At 54.4% G+C, this 16,686-nt stretch overlaps 1 pseudogene; it reads right to left on the bottom strand.

Annotated features, from left to right (window-relative positions):
* Positions 1-3,802: 3,802 nt before the first annotated feature.
* Positions 3,803-3,923, bottom strand: LOC136156480 (small nucleolar RNA SNORA11; annotated as a pseudogene).
* Positions 3,924-16,686: the final 12,763 nt, after the last annotated feature.

Genomic DNA, 16,686 nt, shown 5'->3' with positions numbered 1-16,686 from the left:
TCTGAAATACAGTGATATCCAAAACAGAGGTGACTCTGAACACAGGTGACTCGGGAGGATGCCGCTGGCCTGGCTGGAGCACCCACCCCTGGAGGAGATCGGTGTTTCCGCCTGACTCCCCCACTGACCCTCTCCCCCTCTCTGTAATCTGCAGGAATCCTCTAAGGTGTCACCCCCCTCGCAATCCACCTCACCCCTGCAAACCCAGGCATTAGTTCTTTCTAGGTGAACAGAGAAAAATGGCACCTAATTAAGAGTAGACGTGCTGATGGGGTTCTTTGAAACTTATTTCCTTCTGCAAGCCAGTAATCTCTATCGATCACCCCTTTCAGGGCAAATAATTTACCCTGGGAGACAGTGGCTGTGTGCACTGTACCTGATTCATCTTAAATGGCTTTGAACTTTCAAAATGTCCCCCTTTAACTGTGGAGTTGAAATATCTCAGAATTCTCATAATGATTGTAATTATAGCTGCTGTTTAGTTAGTACCAGCAATCTCCTAGACTCTTCACAGCTATTCTCTCTGCTTCCCAGAACTCCTCTGCCAGCCAGGGATTATTATTCCTGGGGTAGGGGGAGATTGAGAGGGATTGGGGATGGATATCTCAGAGAGGTTAAGTAATTTACTTAAGGTCCCACAGTCGAATGGATCTGAACTAAACCTGTCAGCCCATGCTTCCTCCATCCCCCAATGAGGCTCTGATTCAAGGATCTCAGAGCTGGGAAGGACCTTAATCACTTCCTCACTATTTTGCTTTTTTTAAAAAAAACTTTTTATTTTATATTGGAGTATAGGATCAAATCAGTCAATCCTAAAGGAAATCAGTCCTGAATATTCATTGGAAGGACTGATGCTGAAACTGAAACTCCAATACTTTGGCCGCCTGATGTGGAGAACTGACTCATTGGGAAAGACCCTGATGCTGGGAAAGATTGAAGGCAGAAGGAGAAGGGGACGACAGAGGATGAGACGCTTGGATGGCATCACTGACTCGATGGACATGAGTTTGAGCAAGCTCTGGGAGTTGGTGATGGACAGGGAGGCCTGGCATGCTGCCGTCGCTTCCGACTGCGCAAATGAGCGGCTGAACGGAACTGAACAGCCAATTAATGATTTTGTAGTCTCAGGTGAGCAGCAAGGGGACTCAGTCGTACATATTCATGTAGCCGTTCTCCTCCAAACTCCCCTCCCATCCAGGCTGCCACATATGGTTGAGCAGAGTTCCGCCTGCTCTACAGTAGTCCTTGCTGGTGACCCATTTTACATAGAGCTGTGTGTGCATGTCCATCCCCAACTCCCTAACTGTCCCTCTCCTCCACCCTTGCCCACTGGTAACCATAATTTCATTCTCTAAGTCTGTGAGACTCTTTCTGTGTTGTAAATAAGCTCATTTGTACCATTTCTTTTTGGCTTCTGCATCTATCCTCCCCTCCCCACCACCTGCAGGTGAGGACGCGCAGGGCCTGAGGGAAGCTGAGAACACCTGCGGAATTCAGGGTCCTGGGGGAGGGGCGCCGTGAGGGATAAATGAGGAGGGGGGCTGTCTGTACTCTGGTGGGGGCAGGCAGAGGAGCGACGGGGCGACCGGCAGCTGGAAACAGGCTAGACCTCTGCCAGCCAGGGACCTACGTGCTGGGCGTGTTGGGGAGAAAGGAACATGCCTGGAAGGGGACAGACTGCAGCCAGGCGGGTCTGCAGAAGGAGCAGGCCGACCAGGGCCACAAGCGTCACCCCCGCAGCTCCTACCACCACTCTCCACCCCTGCCAGCCACCTGACGTCTCCTCCACCGTGATGTCACGGGTGCTCACAGCTCTTCCAGCAGGCAGAATAGATTCCGGTGGATTCCCATGCTGTTGGGTCACCCAGACGCCTGTGCTCTGCCACAAAACCACCCCTTTAGCCAGAAATCAGAAAACAGAAGCGGCCAGGCAGGCAGGAGGAGGGGAGGGAGAGAGGCAGTGCAGAGGCCTGGGGGCGAGCACGGGTGAGCTTGGGGACCGTGAGGGACCGCTGGTGGGCCACGTGGCTGGAGCGATTGGAGGCTAGGAGGGAGGGTGCCAGCTCTCAGGAGCTCTCCATCCCGGGGCCGACGACTTTGAGCTGGGGAGGGACAGGTGCCTGTTTGATGAACGAGCCGAAAGGAGGGGGGGCCAGGGCAGCAGGGCCACGGGAGGTCTCCAGGGGAGGGAAGTGCCCGGGTAGTGGTGGACACATGGAGAGCCACTTCGTGGTGGGGCCTGGGGACGGACTGTCTGTGGGGGTGAGAGCCGCACGGGCGGGGGTCATTCACCCAGGCCCCAGACCTGGGGGAGGAGAGGGCGTGGGGCTGGGATTCTCTTCTGTTCGCTTCTCCTGGTGGATGACCTCACAGATTGGCACCTGGACAGTGTAGGTGAGGGAGGCCACCTGCACAGAGACGGAGATTTGGCGGCAAACGGTCATTTGGCAACCTCGAGACAGAAGAGCCGCTTCGGCGTGCAAAGGCAGAGGGGGGCGATCGAGAAGGGAGACGCTGCCTGAGTGACCCTAAGATCAAGACAGGCCCACACAGCCGGTGTCCCGCCCTGACCCCAGCTCCGTATTCATCTCCTCTGGCTGCTGTACTTCGGCTACCTGATTCGAAGAGCTGACTGTTTGGCAAAGACCCTGACGCTGGGAAAGACTGAGGGCAGGAGGAGAAGAGGGCGACAGAGGATGAGATGGTTGGATGGCATCACCGACTCAATGGACATGGGTTTGAACAAACTCCGGGAGATGGTGAAGGACAGGGAAGCCTGGCGTGTTTTAGCCCGTGAGGGCGCAAAGAGTTGGACACGACTGAGCCACTCAACAATACCAGCATGGTTGCTGTTACATATTATCCAAAATAGTAGCTTAAAATAGCACAAACGTATTCTCTTACAGGTCTGAAGGTCACAAATCAAATCGGTTTCACTGGGTAGAGGCAAGGGGTTGGCAAGGCTGTCCTCTCGGACTCCTCTCTCATCTCAAGGCAAATGACATTCACCTTCGTCACAACCTAGGGTTGAGAGCCACAGAAGAGTGCCTACAGCAGCTTCCTAGCCATGGCAGGACTCCCCTGTGTGCGGCCCTGGAAGAAATCTCTTCCTGGGACTTTCTAGTGGTCCAGTCCAATGCACAGGGTCAGGTTCGATCCCTGGTTGGGGAGCTGAGATCCTACATACCTTGTGGCCAAAAAATCAAGACATTAAAAAAAAAAAAAAACCACCCAGATACAATATTGTAACAAATTCAATAAAGACTTTTTAAAAAATCTCTTCCTTTCTTGGTCAATGGCCAGCCTCATGGGTACACGCCCTGGACAGTGGCATGGGCTTTGGCACGCAGAAGGAGTCCACCCTGGATTGAACTCTCTGCTCTCACTGCCTTGAAATTCTTTATCGGTTTTTTTCATCTTAGGGTTCACTTTAATGAAGATGGTGATGTTGCACATTCCTATAGATTTGGACAAAAGTATAGTGACATATATTCATTATAACGTCATTCGAAGTATTTTCATTGCTCATAAAAACTTCTATACTCTGTGTATTATCTCCCTGTAGACTTCTGGCAACCACTGGTCTTTTTATTGTTTCCATAGTCTTGCCTTTTCCAGAATGGAATATAGTTAGAACCTATTTTTTTCTGAGCCACAAAGGAGCAAATCCATTATAAGACCACTCTTGGCGCACCCACGCCACCAGACAGGCTCTAAGGGGCAAGTTTCCCCACTTAACACTTGCAATATTGAGCCCTGCCCCACTGGCCCGCCTAGCAGCCATGTGGAGGGGCAGAGGGACACGTGTTGGATATTTGTTCGTAGGAAGCCCACAAATTTTGTGCTCCTTGTTACAATGAACCCAGATTCCTGTTGAGTGTGTTGTAAATCTTTATTATCTTTGGACAAGCAGCTCACACTTTCATTTTGTCCCAAGCTCTGTAAATTATGCAACTGGTTCTGACTCAGCCCTAACCTCTTAGCTCCAGCAAAGACACCTAGAAAAGGACTTCACAGTTTTTTTGAACACTTGACATAATTTTAGGTAATATCCCATGGTATTTTTCTGGTCTAACCATTCATAGGCATTATTACTGCCCGGGGAATAAAGTTTCTGGGTCCTCGTAAGATTTTCTTTTTATTAAGAGAGGCAATATGGTCGATGAAGATTCAAACACAGGCACCATTTGAATTAGGGAGTGATTATTCCCATTAAGAAGAGGTTCTTGTTTTCAGAAAAGGATTCCGTATGGGATTCTTTAAATAGCCGGCTTTCCTAATGCATTTTTAATGTGTTTCAACATATTAAAAATTATTTACACGCAGGCTTCTCAGGTCTGGGTGTAGAATCAGTGCTCCCTGAGCCTCTGCCCTGTGCGGGCCCCGCAGGGTTCAGGAGGGACTGCGTCTGGCAGGCTGGGGGAAGGTGGTCGCTCTCGGAGGAGCTTTGCCTGCTGGGGGCGGGGGTGGGTCACCCAAAGTAGTGAAGATGCAGACAGACAGGATCTGGTAGGATGCCCTGGAGCAGCAGCAGGAATGGGAATTCCAGGGACAGGAAGACCCTTGGTGGGCTGAGGTTTGCAGGTGGGCAGGTGGGCGGGGACTCTGGGAAGACCCCAGGCATTGCATCTGAGGGAGGGTCCCCAGGGGAGAGGCCTGGTTGGCAGCACAAGGGCCCTCCTGCTGGTCTGAGGAGCCAGGGCTAGGGAAGAGAGGAGAGAGGAATGCCAGGCCCGGAGCCACGAGGGGGGAAGATCACTGCCTGCAGGAAGGCAGATCAGAGCTCGGGGATCCCGGAGCTGCGGGCGGCAGAGAAGCGCTGTAACCACCATCAGACAGCAGAGCAGTGGCCCTGGGCAGACAGAGGCCCTGGGGTGGGGGTGGGGGGGCACATGATTCACGAAGGGCACCAAAGCTGGAATGGGGGGGAGGCTTGGGGGTGGGAGGTGCCCTGAGAAAGGTTACCCCGTTTGTAACTTGGCCATGTCTGACCCTTGTGACTCCACGGACCGTAGCCCACCAGGCTCCTCTGTCCACGAGCTTTCCTAGGCAAGAAGACTGGAGTGGGTCCTACCATTTCCTACTCCAAATCAAAGTTGGAGGGAAGGTCTACGGCTGGATGTGCAGGCAAGTCACTTGGACCAGGTGCAGACATGAGGATCTGGGAGAGAGACCCGGCCAGTCCCAGTAGGCTTCTGAGAGCTGATTCTGCTGGAAGCTTCCAGCATGTGGGCAGGAGACACTACTTGGGAGGAAGGCGAGGAGAGAAAAGTTAAATGTGAAACCAGGTGAGCCTGGCGGCAGGAGGGACGGGCTGAGGCATGTGGGCTGGTGGGGGGAATGGACCAGCTCAGGTGAGCGAGGCATGGAGGCTGCTCTCAGACCCTGCAGGCCAGGAGCAGAGCCCTGGAGAGAGGAGGTTTGTGGCCACTGATGCACTTCGGGGAGATGGGAAGTGAGGCTGGGGAGGGACGGAGGTTGGAGCACAGTCCACGGTCAAGGTCAGGGAGAAGCCCATGGCAGTGACAGTAGAAGACACCAGCCTGGGAGCTCCCTGGGGGCCCAGTGGTTAGGACTCCTCGCTACCACTGCCATGGCCTGAGTTCAATCCCTGACTGGGGGAGCTGAGATCCTGAAAGCCTTGGGATGCGGCCAGAAAACAAATTAAAAATTAAAGAAAAGAGGAAGAGACCAGTTTAAAAGCCACAGTTCTTGCGCGGCCGGGCTGCTCAGTGCCCCTCGGCAGGCGTCCATCTGACGGCCCCGCTAGGACTCCTGTATTAGCTGGGGTGCAGGCTGCCGCCGTGTCGTCTCTGCATCCAGGGTAGCTCCCCCTGGATAGGCCGCGCCCCCTCGGCCAGGCCGGAGCACTGTTCAGCAGAAGGCCCAGCCGCGGGAACTTCTCTCTGCCCTGCTGACATTCCCCCGTTGAGGCCCGTCATCACCCGGGTGAGGTGGCATCACCATCTGCATGTAAAAGGCCAGGGAGCTGGGTCACTCATCCGTAGTGACGTGGGTTAAGTGAGACTGCAGGCTGAGCCCATCCAATTCAGGGCCAGCCAGGATCCTTCCCAGCACTGGGCACTTCTGCCAGCACCAGTGGACCACTTACCCAGGTAACACTGTCAGCTATCCCAGTAGATCACTGGAACCCACCCATGGACTGGTACCACCCATAAACGAAGCATCACTTGCCAGTGGAATCCCTCACAAAGGAACGGACACACAGGGAAAAGAGGTTCCTTAGGACGGGTTGGCCTTGAAACGTGTATAGGACATCCACACAGAGATGGTTAGCAGCAGACCTCTGGAGATTGGAGGGATGTTGGCACGCGGCTGACCATTGACGCCTCAGCTTCACAGAGGATCCCCAGGGAGACCGTATGGGGTGGGACCCTCAGGCGCCAGGGGACAAGCAGGGGCATCTGTTCACCTGGGTGGGCAGGACCATACCTGGCCACGCAGCCCGTCCGTCATCAGAGACGCAGGAGGGCGGGAGCAGCGCTGTCCTCCTTGGCCCCAGGGGCAGCCTGGTGCGTGGTGTCCCTTCCCGTTTCTTTTTCATTCAGAAATAGCTGCTGGACTTCCCCGAGGGTCCAGTGGTTGAGAGTCCACCTGCCGACGCAGGGGGCACCGGTTCGATCCCTGGACCAGGAGGACTCCATGAACCACAGGGCGACGAGGCCTGAGCACTGCGTCGGCTGAGCCTGCAAGCCCTAGAGGCCACGCTCTACAAGAGAAGCCACCGCAATGAGAAGCCCCTGCTCATCCCAACTAGAGAAAAACCCACGCACCAATGAAGACTCGGTGCAGCCCAAAATAATTAGCCGCCTAAAACAAACTCAGGGCGGCCAGAATTTGGTATAAGAATCAGTGAACAACTATCATGCATTAATGCATATACATGGAATCTAGAAAAATGGTACTGATGAGCCTATGTGCAAGGGCAGGAATAGGGATGCGGACACAGAGAACAGACTTGGGGACACAGAGGGGAAGGAGAGGGTGGGACGCATGGAGAGAGTGGCATGGAAACATACACATCACCATCTGTGAAATAGATAGCCAGTGGCAATTTGCTCAAACCGGTGCTCTGTGACAACCTAGAGGCGTGGGATGGGGTGGGAGGTGGGAGGGGGGTTCAAGAGGGAGGGAACATGTTTACCTATGGTTCATTCATGCTGAGGTGTGGCAGAAACCAACGAAATATTGTAAAGCAATTATCCTCCAATTAAAAATAAACACATTTTTAAAAAAAGAAGTCAATGATTTCTGTAAAAATGGAATTGAATAATACATTTTAAAAAATATTTTAAAATCTTTTAAAATCTATTGTGGGTCCCACTGGGCCAGCACGGGGTATCCCCTGGCGGTTCCCAAGCTCAGCCTCCCCGTCATTAGCCAGGCAGTGAGAGAAATAAAGGGCTGGTCTTCGGGGCTGGGGAGGGGCAGCCAGTGATTTTCAGAGAGCAGGTGGGTTTGGGGGGTAGGTTGGTCTGGGAAAATAAGGCAGGATGGCTGCAGACAAGGGGAGGGTCTCTGGTGGTGGCCAAGACCCCTTCCCCTTCATTGTACAGACGGGAGCCTGGCTTGGGGAGGAGAACGGAGCAAGGAGGGTGCAGGGACCCGAGGGGGCGCTCGAGCCCAGGGTGAGCCCTCTGTCCTCAGCCGCGTCCTGCGGTGGGAGGTATGGTGGCCTTGAGCCGGCAGAAGCTGGACATGGTTCCTCCCCGCACCTCTTACTGGCAAGGACCTCAGCAGCCGCTTTCGTCTTTTGAGCCTCGGTGCTCTCACCTGCTCAGCGAGGCTCAGAGGCCCCTCCAGCTCCGCCGCCCTCACAGGGTCACGCAGGGATCAGACCAGATGGGGCGCCTCTTCCGGACCAACCCGTCCAGTCCTCCGCTCAGGGGCTGGCTTCTGGCCCACTCAGCTGGGACTAGAGGACTGGCCGTGTCCTCCATTAGAAGCAATCGAACAAGAGAGAATGCAAATGCTTGTTTCCGAGGGAGACGGGTGTCCCTGGCAAACCGGAGTGCTCTCTTCTGCTTGCAAACCACAGGTCAAGGAGACCCAGGATGAGCCGCCCGGCAAGTTGCAGGTGTGACAGGCATTCTGTGGCCGCCAAGGAAAACAGCCTCGACACACGGCCCAGATCAAGGTCGTTCTCTAGAGGGCCTGGAACGGGGGTCGGCGTGAACCTGCTGTGGAGAGTTCTTGGCGCTGGGACTGGAGAAGGACGGGTGTGGGGCCAGCGATCCGGCTTCCTTGGGGGAAATTTGCAGAGTGTGGACGGAGCTGACTTTCCTTCTGTGCACCAAGCAGAAAGAGCTCCTAACAAGGGGGCTCCTGGTGAAGAGGCTCCCGTTCCAGTTTCCGCAGCGTCCTGGGCAGCTGGGAGCCCCGGCCCCCAGATGAGACCCCAGCATGGCTGGGTGAGAGAAGTGCCTACAGATGCCGTGAACACAGGCGCCGAAATGCCCCGGCTCAGCTCCCAGCTCTTCCCCCTTACTGGGCATCAGGATGCGAATTCAGCGTCTGCTCCACATCTTTGAGCGCCATGGGGTTCAGCAGCTCTCCCTTCCCCAAAGGGAGATGAAACAAATATTTTGATGAGACCCTCTTATGCAACAGGCCCCCTGCCCACTGACTTCATTTTGCAGCAGTGGGCTCTGGGGCTGGGAAGGCTGATGTTGGTGGGGGGCAGGTCCAAGGGGAGGACAGGGGTGTGGGGTCAGGGGAGGCCAGACCCCGGCCCTAGCTCTACCAATCCGCTCACGTAGAGGAGGTGTCCAACTCCCAGGATCTCGGTGCTCTTGGATGAGGGGAGAGGGTAGAAGGCAAGAATTCCAGACGCCCCACCTCAGAGAATGCCGAGAGTCTCAAGTGAAAATAAGGGCTTCCCAGGTGGCCCAGTGGTAAAGAATCCGTCTGCCAACACAGGAGACGCCGGAAATGCGGGTTTGATCTGGATGCGGGTTGGGAAGATCCACTGGAGTAGGAAATGGCAACCTGCTCCAGTATTCTTTCTTTTAAATTTGATTAATTAATGCATTTAATTTTTGGCTGTGTTGGGTCTTCATTGCTGCGTGGGCTTTTTCTGTAGTTGCAGAGGGTGGGGGCTACTCTCTAGTTGCAATGCGTGGCTTCTATCACGCTGGCTTCTCTTGTTTTTGAGCACGGGCCGTAGGTGCATGGGCTTCGGTAGTTGTGTCTCCCCGGCTCTAGAGACAGGCTCAGTATTGGGGCACACGGGCTTAGTTGCCCTGTGGCGTGTGGTATTTTCCCAGACCAGGGATCGAACCCATGTCTCCTGTGTGGGCAGGTGGATGCTTCACCACTGAGCCACCAGGGAAGCCCTGTTCTGCGTTTTTAGGAGATGGGATACGTCAGCAGCTATCTATCTCTGGGTCAACAACTGTGTTGAAATTCTTCTCTGGCCACTATCAGGCAAATCTTCAGAACTTCCAAATTCACATTTTTCTTATATACTTAGCTTTCTCACTCCTCCCTGATTTACGAACCTTGAATCGTCTTCTAATTCCCCAATAAATGAGTCATTACTGCCGCTAACACTAGTTCTTGGCCTCTCTCATTGCAATAGTAATGATGCTCATTTCATCATTAGAAATGTTATTAATAACTCATAATTCCTTAACTACTATTTCGCCAGGGACAGCCACATGGCAGTTGAAAGATTTTTTTACCTGTGTCCTCCGCAGAGGGTGACACAGCTGGGACTAGGAGCCTGCACCCCTGCCTCCCAGCCAACAGTGTTTTCCACTGGCCACAGTGGTCGGTCTCCCAACCAGTATTTGTTGGGGCTGTTCTGTGAGGGAAAGCATCTCTTTATTTTTTAATTAATTTTTACTGAAGTCTAGTTGACTTGCAATGTTGCATTAGTTTCAGGTGTACGGCAGAGTTATCAATTATACGTATACATATACCCGCTCTTTCTTAGATTCTCTTCCCATATAGGTCATTATTGGGGATCTTTTGTGAACCCAGCAGAGCTGTGATGTGGGCGGTTGGACACCAAGCTTGGACCTGGTCTAGTTTCGGTTAGAAACCATTACGTACTTCCTTGGCTGAGTCATTAGATGAGCTGGCCTCAGTTTCCTCATCTATATAATGGGGCTGGAGGATGAAGGGTTAAAATGAGACCACACAGGAAGCCCTTATGATGCTTGCCATTTAACCTGCACTTGCTCGATAAGCCCCTGTCATATCACTTGAAATGCCTGTTGGGTACCTGGGGCGTGCAGGGTGCTGACAAGGACTGTCTGATTTGGCTCAGCTGAGATGCAGGGAGGCAGGGTGGCGCAACGGGAAGCAGGCACTCTGCCGCTGCTGCTGTGGCATTCAGCTAACCGAATAGGTGGGGAATAAAAGAGGTTTGTTTCGAAAGTACTTGAAAGTTTTCAATGAACTATGCGAAAAAATCAGGGCTGAACATGCAAATAATAATTGAGCTCACTTTCTACGTCTGCAGACACCAGCCACTGAAGGCAGAGGAAGTCGGATCCGAGGACAGTGGAGTACCAAGGTTGAAGACGGTTTCTCCCCCATCAGGACCAGAGGCAGAATGTGAAACTCAGCTTGCTGGGAATAAGGGAAGCGCGATCTGATAAAGCCAGGCTGTGTGTGTCAGCTGCTCAGTCGTGTCCGACTCTGCGACCCCGTGGACTGTAGCCCGCCAGGCTCCTCTGTCCGTGGGATTCTCCAGGCAAGAATCCTGGAGCGGGTAGCCGTTCCCTTCTCCAGGGGATCGTCCCAACCCAGGGATCAAACCACGGTCTTCTGCACTGCAGGCGGATTCTTTAGCACCTGAGCCTCCAGGGAAAACGGAGTCAGGCTGGGGTGCCACCAATTAGGAGAGTTAGGTCCAGCCTCAACCCTCCAATTGAGGAGATTTAGGACTTGAGTTGGGGTGGCTCGGAGAAAGAGGTGGAATTCGCAGTAGGATGAGGCCTGGCTGAGGAAGGAAAGATGGGGAGCGCAGTGGTGTCCTGGGGTGGCCGTAACAGAGACCCAGGTTGGGCAGCTTTAAACAGCAGAATCGTGTCCTCTCGAGGTTCTGGGAGCCAGACGTCCAAGATCTAGGCACTGGCAGGGCCGTGCTCCCTCTGAAGGCTCCAGGCGGGAATCTGCTCCACGCCTCCCCTTGGCTTCCGTGTGACCGGCAGTCCTAGGTCCGCGGTCACGTGGCATTCTCTGCGTGTGTCTCTGTGTCTCTCCCACTTTCATTTCTCCCATGAAGGGCCCGCCCGACCCTGGGATGACATCGTCTTAGCTTAGTGAGATGGGCAATGACCCTATTTCCAAATAAGGTCACCTTCTGAGGTTCTGGGGAGGTTGCGAATTTTGTGAGGATGTATCCAACCCCATATAGGAAGGAAAGTGAAGGGAGACAGAACGAGAGGGGCTGATCACAAGCCTCGCTCCCCCTGTCTGCGCCTGCACTGGACCTGGCTGTTTAGGGTTCACAAAGTGTCCCCAGAACAAGCTTGGGGGAAGGTAGGGCCTTGACACCCCCGACCTTGTCATGTCCCCAACCTCCCCTCTTCGGCTCACCCTACCCCACTCCGGCACCCAGTCCCCCAGGCCGGAAACCCGAGGCTGCCCTGGACGCCCTCCTCTCTCTCACTCCCCTCCCCTCCCCTGCCCACCTGCGTTACGCTCACCTTTCCCGCCCTGAGGGTCCCACTGCTTGCCTCCACCCTGGCTCACCGTCCCAGCCTCCAGGGTCGGGGGCTGAGACCCTCCACCCAGTGGCGGCTGTGTGACTGCTGATGACCGGCCGCTCCTCGCCCCAACCTCCAAGGCCCCTCCTCTTGGCGCCTGATGCCAGGACCTCTTCCGGGCAGCCGCTTTGCCAGGGTGTCGTGTGGGTGTTGGGGACCCAGCTGAACCCAGCACTGGCAGTTCCAGGGGGCCAGTCTGAGCCCCCCACGGTACCCCGGGCACTCGTCTGTCCCAGAACCCGCCACGTGGCTCACACGTGTTGCCAATAAGGGGGAAGTTCACTCACTTTCCACTCACTCCAGCTGGCATGTAGCACCCCGGAACTGTCTACAAGTGGACGAGCCCCGTTTTACATGGAGGGGGAGACTCAGAGCAATAGCTTCCACTACGCCCTGCAGCCAGTTGGTGACAGCCAAGCCCCCAAACCCCTAACCTCAGGGGACTCCAGAAGTTAAGACTTCGCCTTTCAATGCAGGGGAGTGCAGGTTCAATTTCTGGTCTGGGTGCTAAGATCCCACATGCCTTGAGGCCATAAAACCAAAACATAAAGCAGAACCAATATTATAACAAATTCAGTAAAGACTTTAAAAATAGTCCACACCAAAAAAATATTCTTCTTAAAAAAAAGACTTACTAAAAAAACCCACAACAAAAACCCAACCTCAGCCAGCTGGGCTACCCAACTCCTTTTCCTGCTCAAGAAAGACAAACAAGGGACCCCAGAGGGTCATCGTGGGGCCCCATCATCAGCCTCCAAGAGCCAGCGTCTGGGCAGACTTGGGGCAGCACTTCAGGGGCTGTGGAGATGCGCTGAGCTCTTCTCCACGTGCTCAGCCCTGCAGCTGCTGCTCCGGGCCCCCCTGGGTCCCCCCTCGGCCCCAGTCTCTCCCAGACCTGCCCCTCTGCCCGTCAGCCTGGTTTGTCTCATAGTCGCTGTTCGCCCAGACTCACAGGTTGGATGCACAGAAGTCTTGGGGAGTCCTATCTGTCCTAGCAGTCCTGCCTGGGTGGGCTCTGCCCTAACCCCTACCCGGTCCTCAGCCCTCCTGCTGCTCCCCTTGGGCAGGGCTGGGACTGGCCTGTCCTCCTGGGGCAGCATCCTCACCAGTGATCCTGGCTTGCATCGCCCCACATCTGGAATCTGCAGACACCGACAATGTCATCGCACTTGTATCCACGGCTCCCCATCGCTTGCCGGCCATCCCAGCTGCGTGTGAAGTGCGTGGCCTCTGCCTCTGCTCCTGGCTCATCTCTGATCCTCTCTGGATGGGGAAGATGCCACCCTGCTGTGTCCCTCTGCTGCACCCGAGGCTTCTGTGACCGTCTGGGAGGCCCCGGCCTCGGGACCTGTGGGCTCACCCTGCGCTCTCACAATTGGGAGCCCCGTGACCCTTCATGGTAACCTGCTTCTTAAGTCACCTTGTTTGGGCTTCCTTCCCACAACCCACAGGCACTTCCTGGAATCATCCCTGGGGGAACAGTCCCCAGGGATCACCTCTCGGCTCAGTTCCTTCACGGGCATCCTAGTTCAGGGTCAGTTTCTGGCTCAAACCCAAGCTAAGCTACCACCTCCCCCCTCTCCCAGCGCACCCGTGTCCACACCTACCTGTGCACCCCCGCCTCCGCTCCAGGGCTCTCTGGGGACCTAACCCCCAGAGCTACAACCAGAAAGCAGCAGAGCTCAGACTCAAGCCCAAAACTCCAGGATCTCAATCCTCATCTACCAACTAGGTGACTTGTAAGGGATCCAACTGCTGTGAGCCTCAGCTTCTCCATGTATTCCCCATGCTTTTGGACTGTGGTGCTGGAGAAGACTCTTCAGAGTCCCTTGGACTGCAAAGAGATCCAACCACTCCATCCTAAAGGAGATCAGTCCTGAATATTCACTGGAAGGACTGATGCTGAAGCTGAAACTCCAATACTTTGGCCACTTGATTCAAAGAATTGATTCACTCGAAAAGACCCTGATGCTGGGAAAGATTGAAGGCGGGAGGAGAAGGGGACGACAGAGGATAAGATGGTTGGATGGCATCACTGACTCAATGGACATGAGTTTGAGCAAGCTCCAGGAGTTGGTGATGGACAGGGAAGCCTGGCGTGCTGCAGTCCATGGGGTCGCAAAGAGTCAGACATGACTGAGCGACTGAACTGAACTTCCCCATGTATAGTGGAGGTGATAGCCATCTCCCCACCCCCACCCCAGGGTCTCGTGAGGGCCAATGAGATGACAGAGTGTGAAACCCAGCAGTGGGGAGGGGGCTCCCTCCTCGGCACTCCCCACCTTGCGTACACCTCCTCCAGCATTTCTGGAACCTCCTGTGCGGTGGCTGGCTGACGGTGTCGTCCCTCCCGCACGCCATCTGTCATGTGGAGCAGGACCCAGCCCTTTCTCACCCTGTTCCCCAGTAATCACCCCTCACTCCCCTGGGTGCGCTTCGGCTTGTGCACGGAGAGAGGAACCAGACTCGGGGTCAGACAAGCGAAAAATAACTTCCACTCTTGCTCTGCAGAAAAGTTCCAGGCTCAGAATCACTGCTGGCTTGGAAGTCTGGAAGTAAAACCATCACCAGGGACGTCCCTGGCGGTCCAGTGGTTAAGAATCCACCGCCAGTGCAGGGCACACTGGGCAACTAAGCCACAAGTACTGAGCCTCTAGAGCCTGTGCTCCGCCACAAGAGAAGCCACTGTGGTGAGAAACGCTTGCATTGCAGCTAGAGAGTGCGCCCTGCTCTTCGCCACTGGAGAAAGATTGCATGCAGCCATAAACAAATACTTTTCAAAGGCCATCACCAAATGAGAGAGGAAACCAGAGGACCAATTCCACTCTTGGCTTTGTTGGGTCTCCCAGGCGCAGAGGTGAGAGAGACCAGGGACTTGTCCTCCTTCCTGCCCACCCCCCACGCCGTGTGTTCCCTCCCTCCTTGTAAAGGGCATCCTTCACGCACGGGCAGCGCACCCACGAGGTCTCCAACGGGAACCTCACAGCTGACTTAGAGCCTCTGAGGATGTGGGTGTGAAAGTACTAACTAGGATGGACACCAATGATAGAAGCTCTGGCACAGAAGCACTCTCAGGTGGGGCTGAGACTCGACACCCGTTGGGGGGTGGAATTTGCCTTTAGGGCACCCACAGTGAGGTTCCGGGCCATCAGGGACCCACCCGGGGGCGGGGGACTCTGTCCATTCTCAGCCACTTTCTCATTTGATGCCGCCTCAACCACTTTTACCAAGTGAAGTGTGGCATGAAAGTTGCTTAGTCGTGTCCGGCTCTTTGTGACTGTAGCCCGCCAGGCTCCTCTGTCCATGGGATTCTCCAGGCAAGAGTACTGGAGTGGGCTGCCACTTCCATCTCCAGGGCATCTTCCCGATCCAGTACTGGAGTGGGCTGCCACTTCCATCTCCAGGGCATCTTCCCGATCCAGGGACCAAACTCAGATTTCCTGCATTGCAGGCAGATTCTTTACCATCTGAGCCAACAGGGAAGCCCCCCAAACTCCCAGAGGTGAAACCAGGAGCCTGTGGCCACCTGCCAGGCCTTGACACTGGTTTCTTAGATGGCCAGTTATCACCTCCCCACTCTGCCCTTCCCAGAGAACTTCATGCTGGGAGGTGGTGCAGAGATGCTCCACTGGGGACATGGAGACGGGGCCACACTGCCCAGACCACCGCAGGCTCGCCAGTTCCCACTGCTCAGCGCCCGCTCCTCCTGTTGGGGGTCCTGAAAGTCTTCCTTCGGGGCTTCCTTATCTTGAATTACTGAGAGCTGGCATCTTGGGATCCAGCAGACCGGGTTCAAATACAGGGCTCCCAGCACACAAGAGAGGTGACTGGGTGAGTTCACATCACTGCACCTCAGTTTCCCACCTGTAAATGGGGCATCATGTCCTAATTTTCCTGGGTTACTGTGAAGAGACAATCAAATAACGTGCCTAACACACCTAGTCAGGGCAGGCACTTGAAAGCCCTCTGCAAGTGCTAGTTCTGGTCTCCCAGGCACCACCTTCCTGGTTCCAATTCTCTACTGTAGCCCAGTGGACATTCCTTTCAGTGAAACAGAGGTGTTCCCTGGGGCTGAGACAGAGGAACCAACGTGAGCTCTGCAGTGGAACCTAGGACCTAGAGTTGGCAATGCTGCGTTGAGAACAAAGTTCTGCCAACAGGGTAGATCTCGTGCCACGTGTCCTCACCACAAAAGAAAAAAGTAAATGAAAAATACGCTTTTAATAAGGGAGACAAGGTGAGGGACTTTTCTGGTGGTCCAGTGGCTAAGACTCCATGTTCTCAATGCAAGGGGCCCAGGTCTGATCCCTGGGCAGGCGCCTCCCCTGTGGCTCAGCTGGTAAAGAATCCGCCTGCAGTGCAGGAGACCTAGGTTCGATCCGTGGGTTGTGAAGATCCCCTGGAGAAGGGAAAAGTTACCCATTCCAGGATTCTGGCCTGGAGAGTTCCATGGACTTGTATAGTCCCTGGGGTCGTAAAGAGTTGGACATAATTGATTGACTTTCACTTTTCACTTTCAGGGAACTAGATCCTGCATGCTGGAACCAAGACCCAGCGTAGCCAAATAAATGAAAGTGAAAGCAAAAGTCACTCAGTCGTGTCCGACTCTTTGCGGCCCCATGGACTGTAGCCCACCAGGCTCCTCTGTTCGTGGGATTTCCCAGGCAAGAATACTGGAGCGGGTTGCCATTTCCTCCTCCAGGGGATCTTCCCAACCCAGGGATTGAACCTAGGTCTCCTGCATTGCAGGCGGATTCTTTACTGTCTGAGCCATTAGCGAAGCCCATCCTTACTCTTTAGCCAACTTGTCATAAGTGTGTAGTTTAGAAATGCGTTGTGGATTAGCAAAAGTTTCTGCAGGCAAAAGCTTTGAGACTTCTTGGAATGACTGTATGTGAAACAAAAATGTCAAACTGTAGTCAATCAATGTCTGGCTGATATCTAA

This window comes from Muntiacus reevesi, chromosome 1 (genome assembly GCF_963930625.1).
Source record: "Muntiacus reevesi chromosome 1, mMunRee1.1, whole genome shotgun sequence".
NCBI classification, from domain to species: domain Eukaryota; kingdom Metazoa; phylum Chordata; class Mammalia; order Artiodactyla; family Cervidae; genus Muntiacus; species Muntiacus reevesi.
Note: the sequence above shows the minus strand (reverse complement) of the source record. Positions and strands in the feature narration are given on the sequence as shown.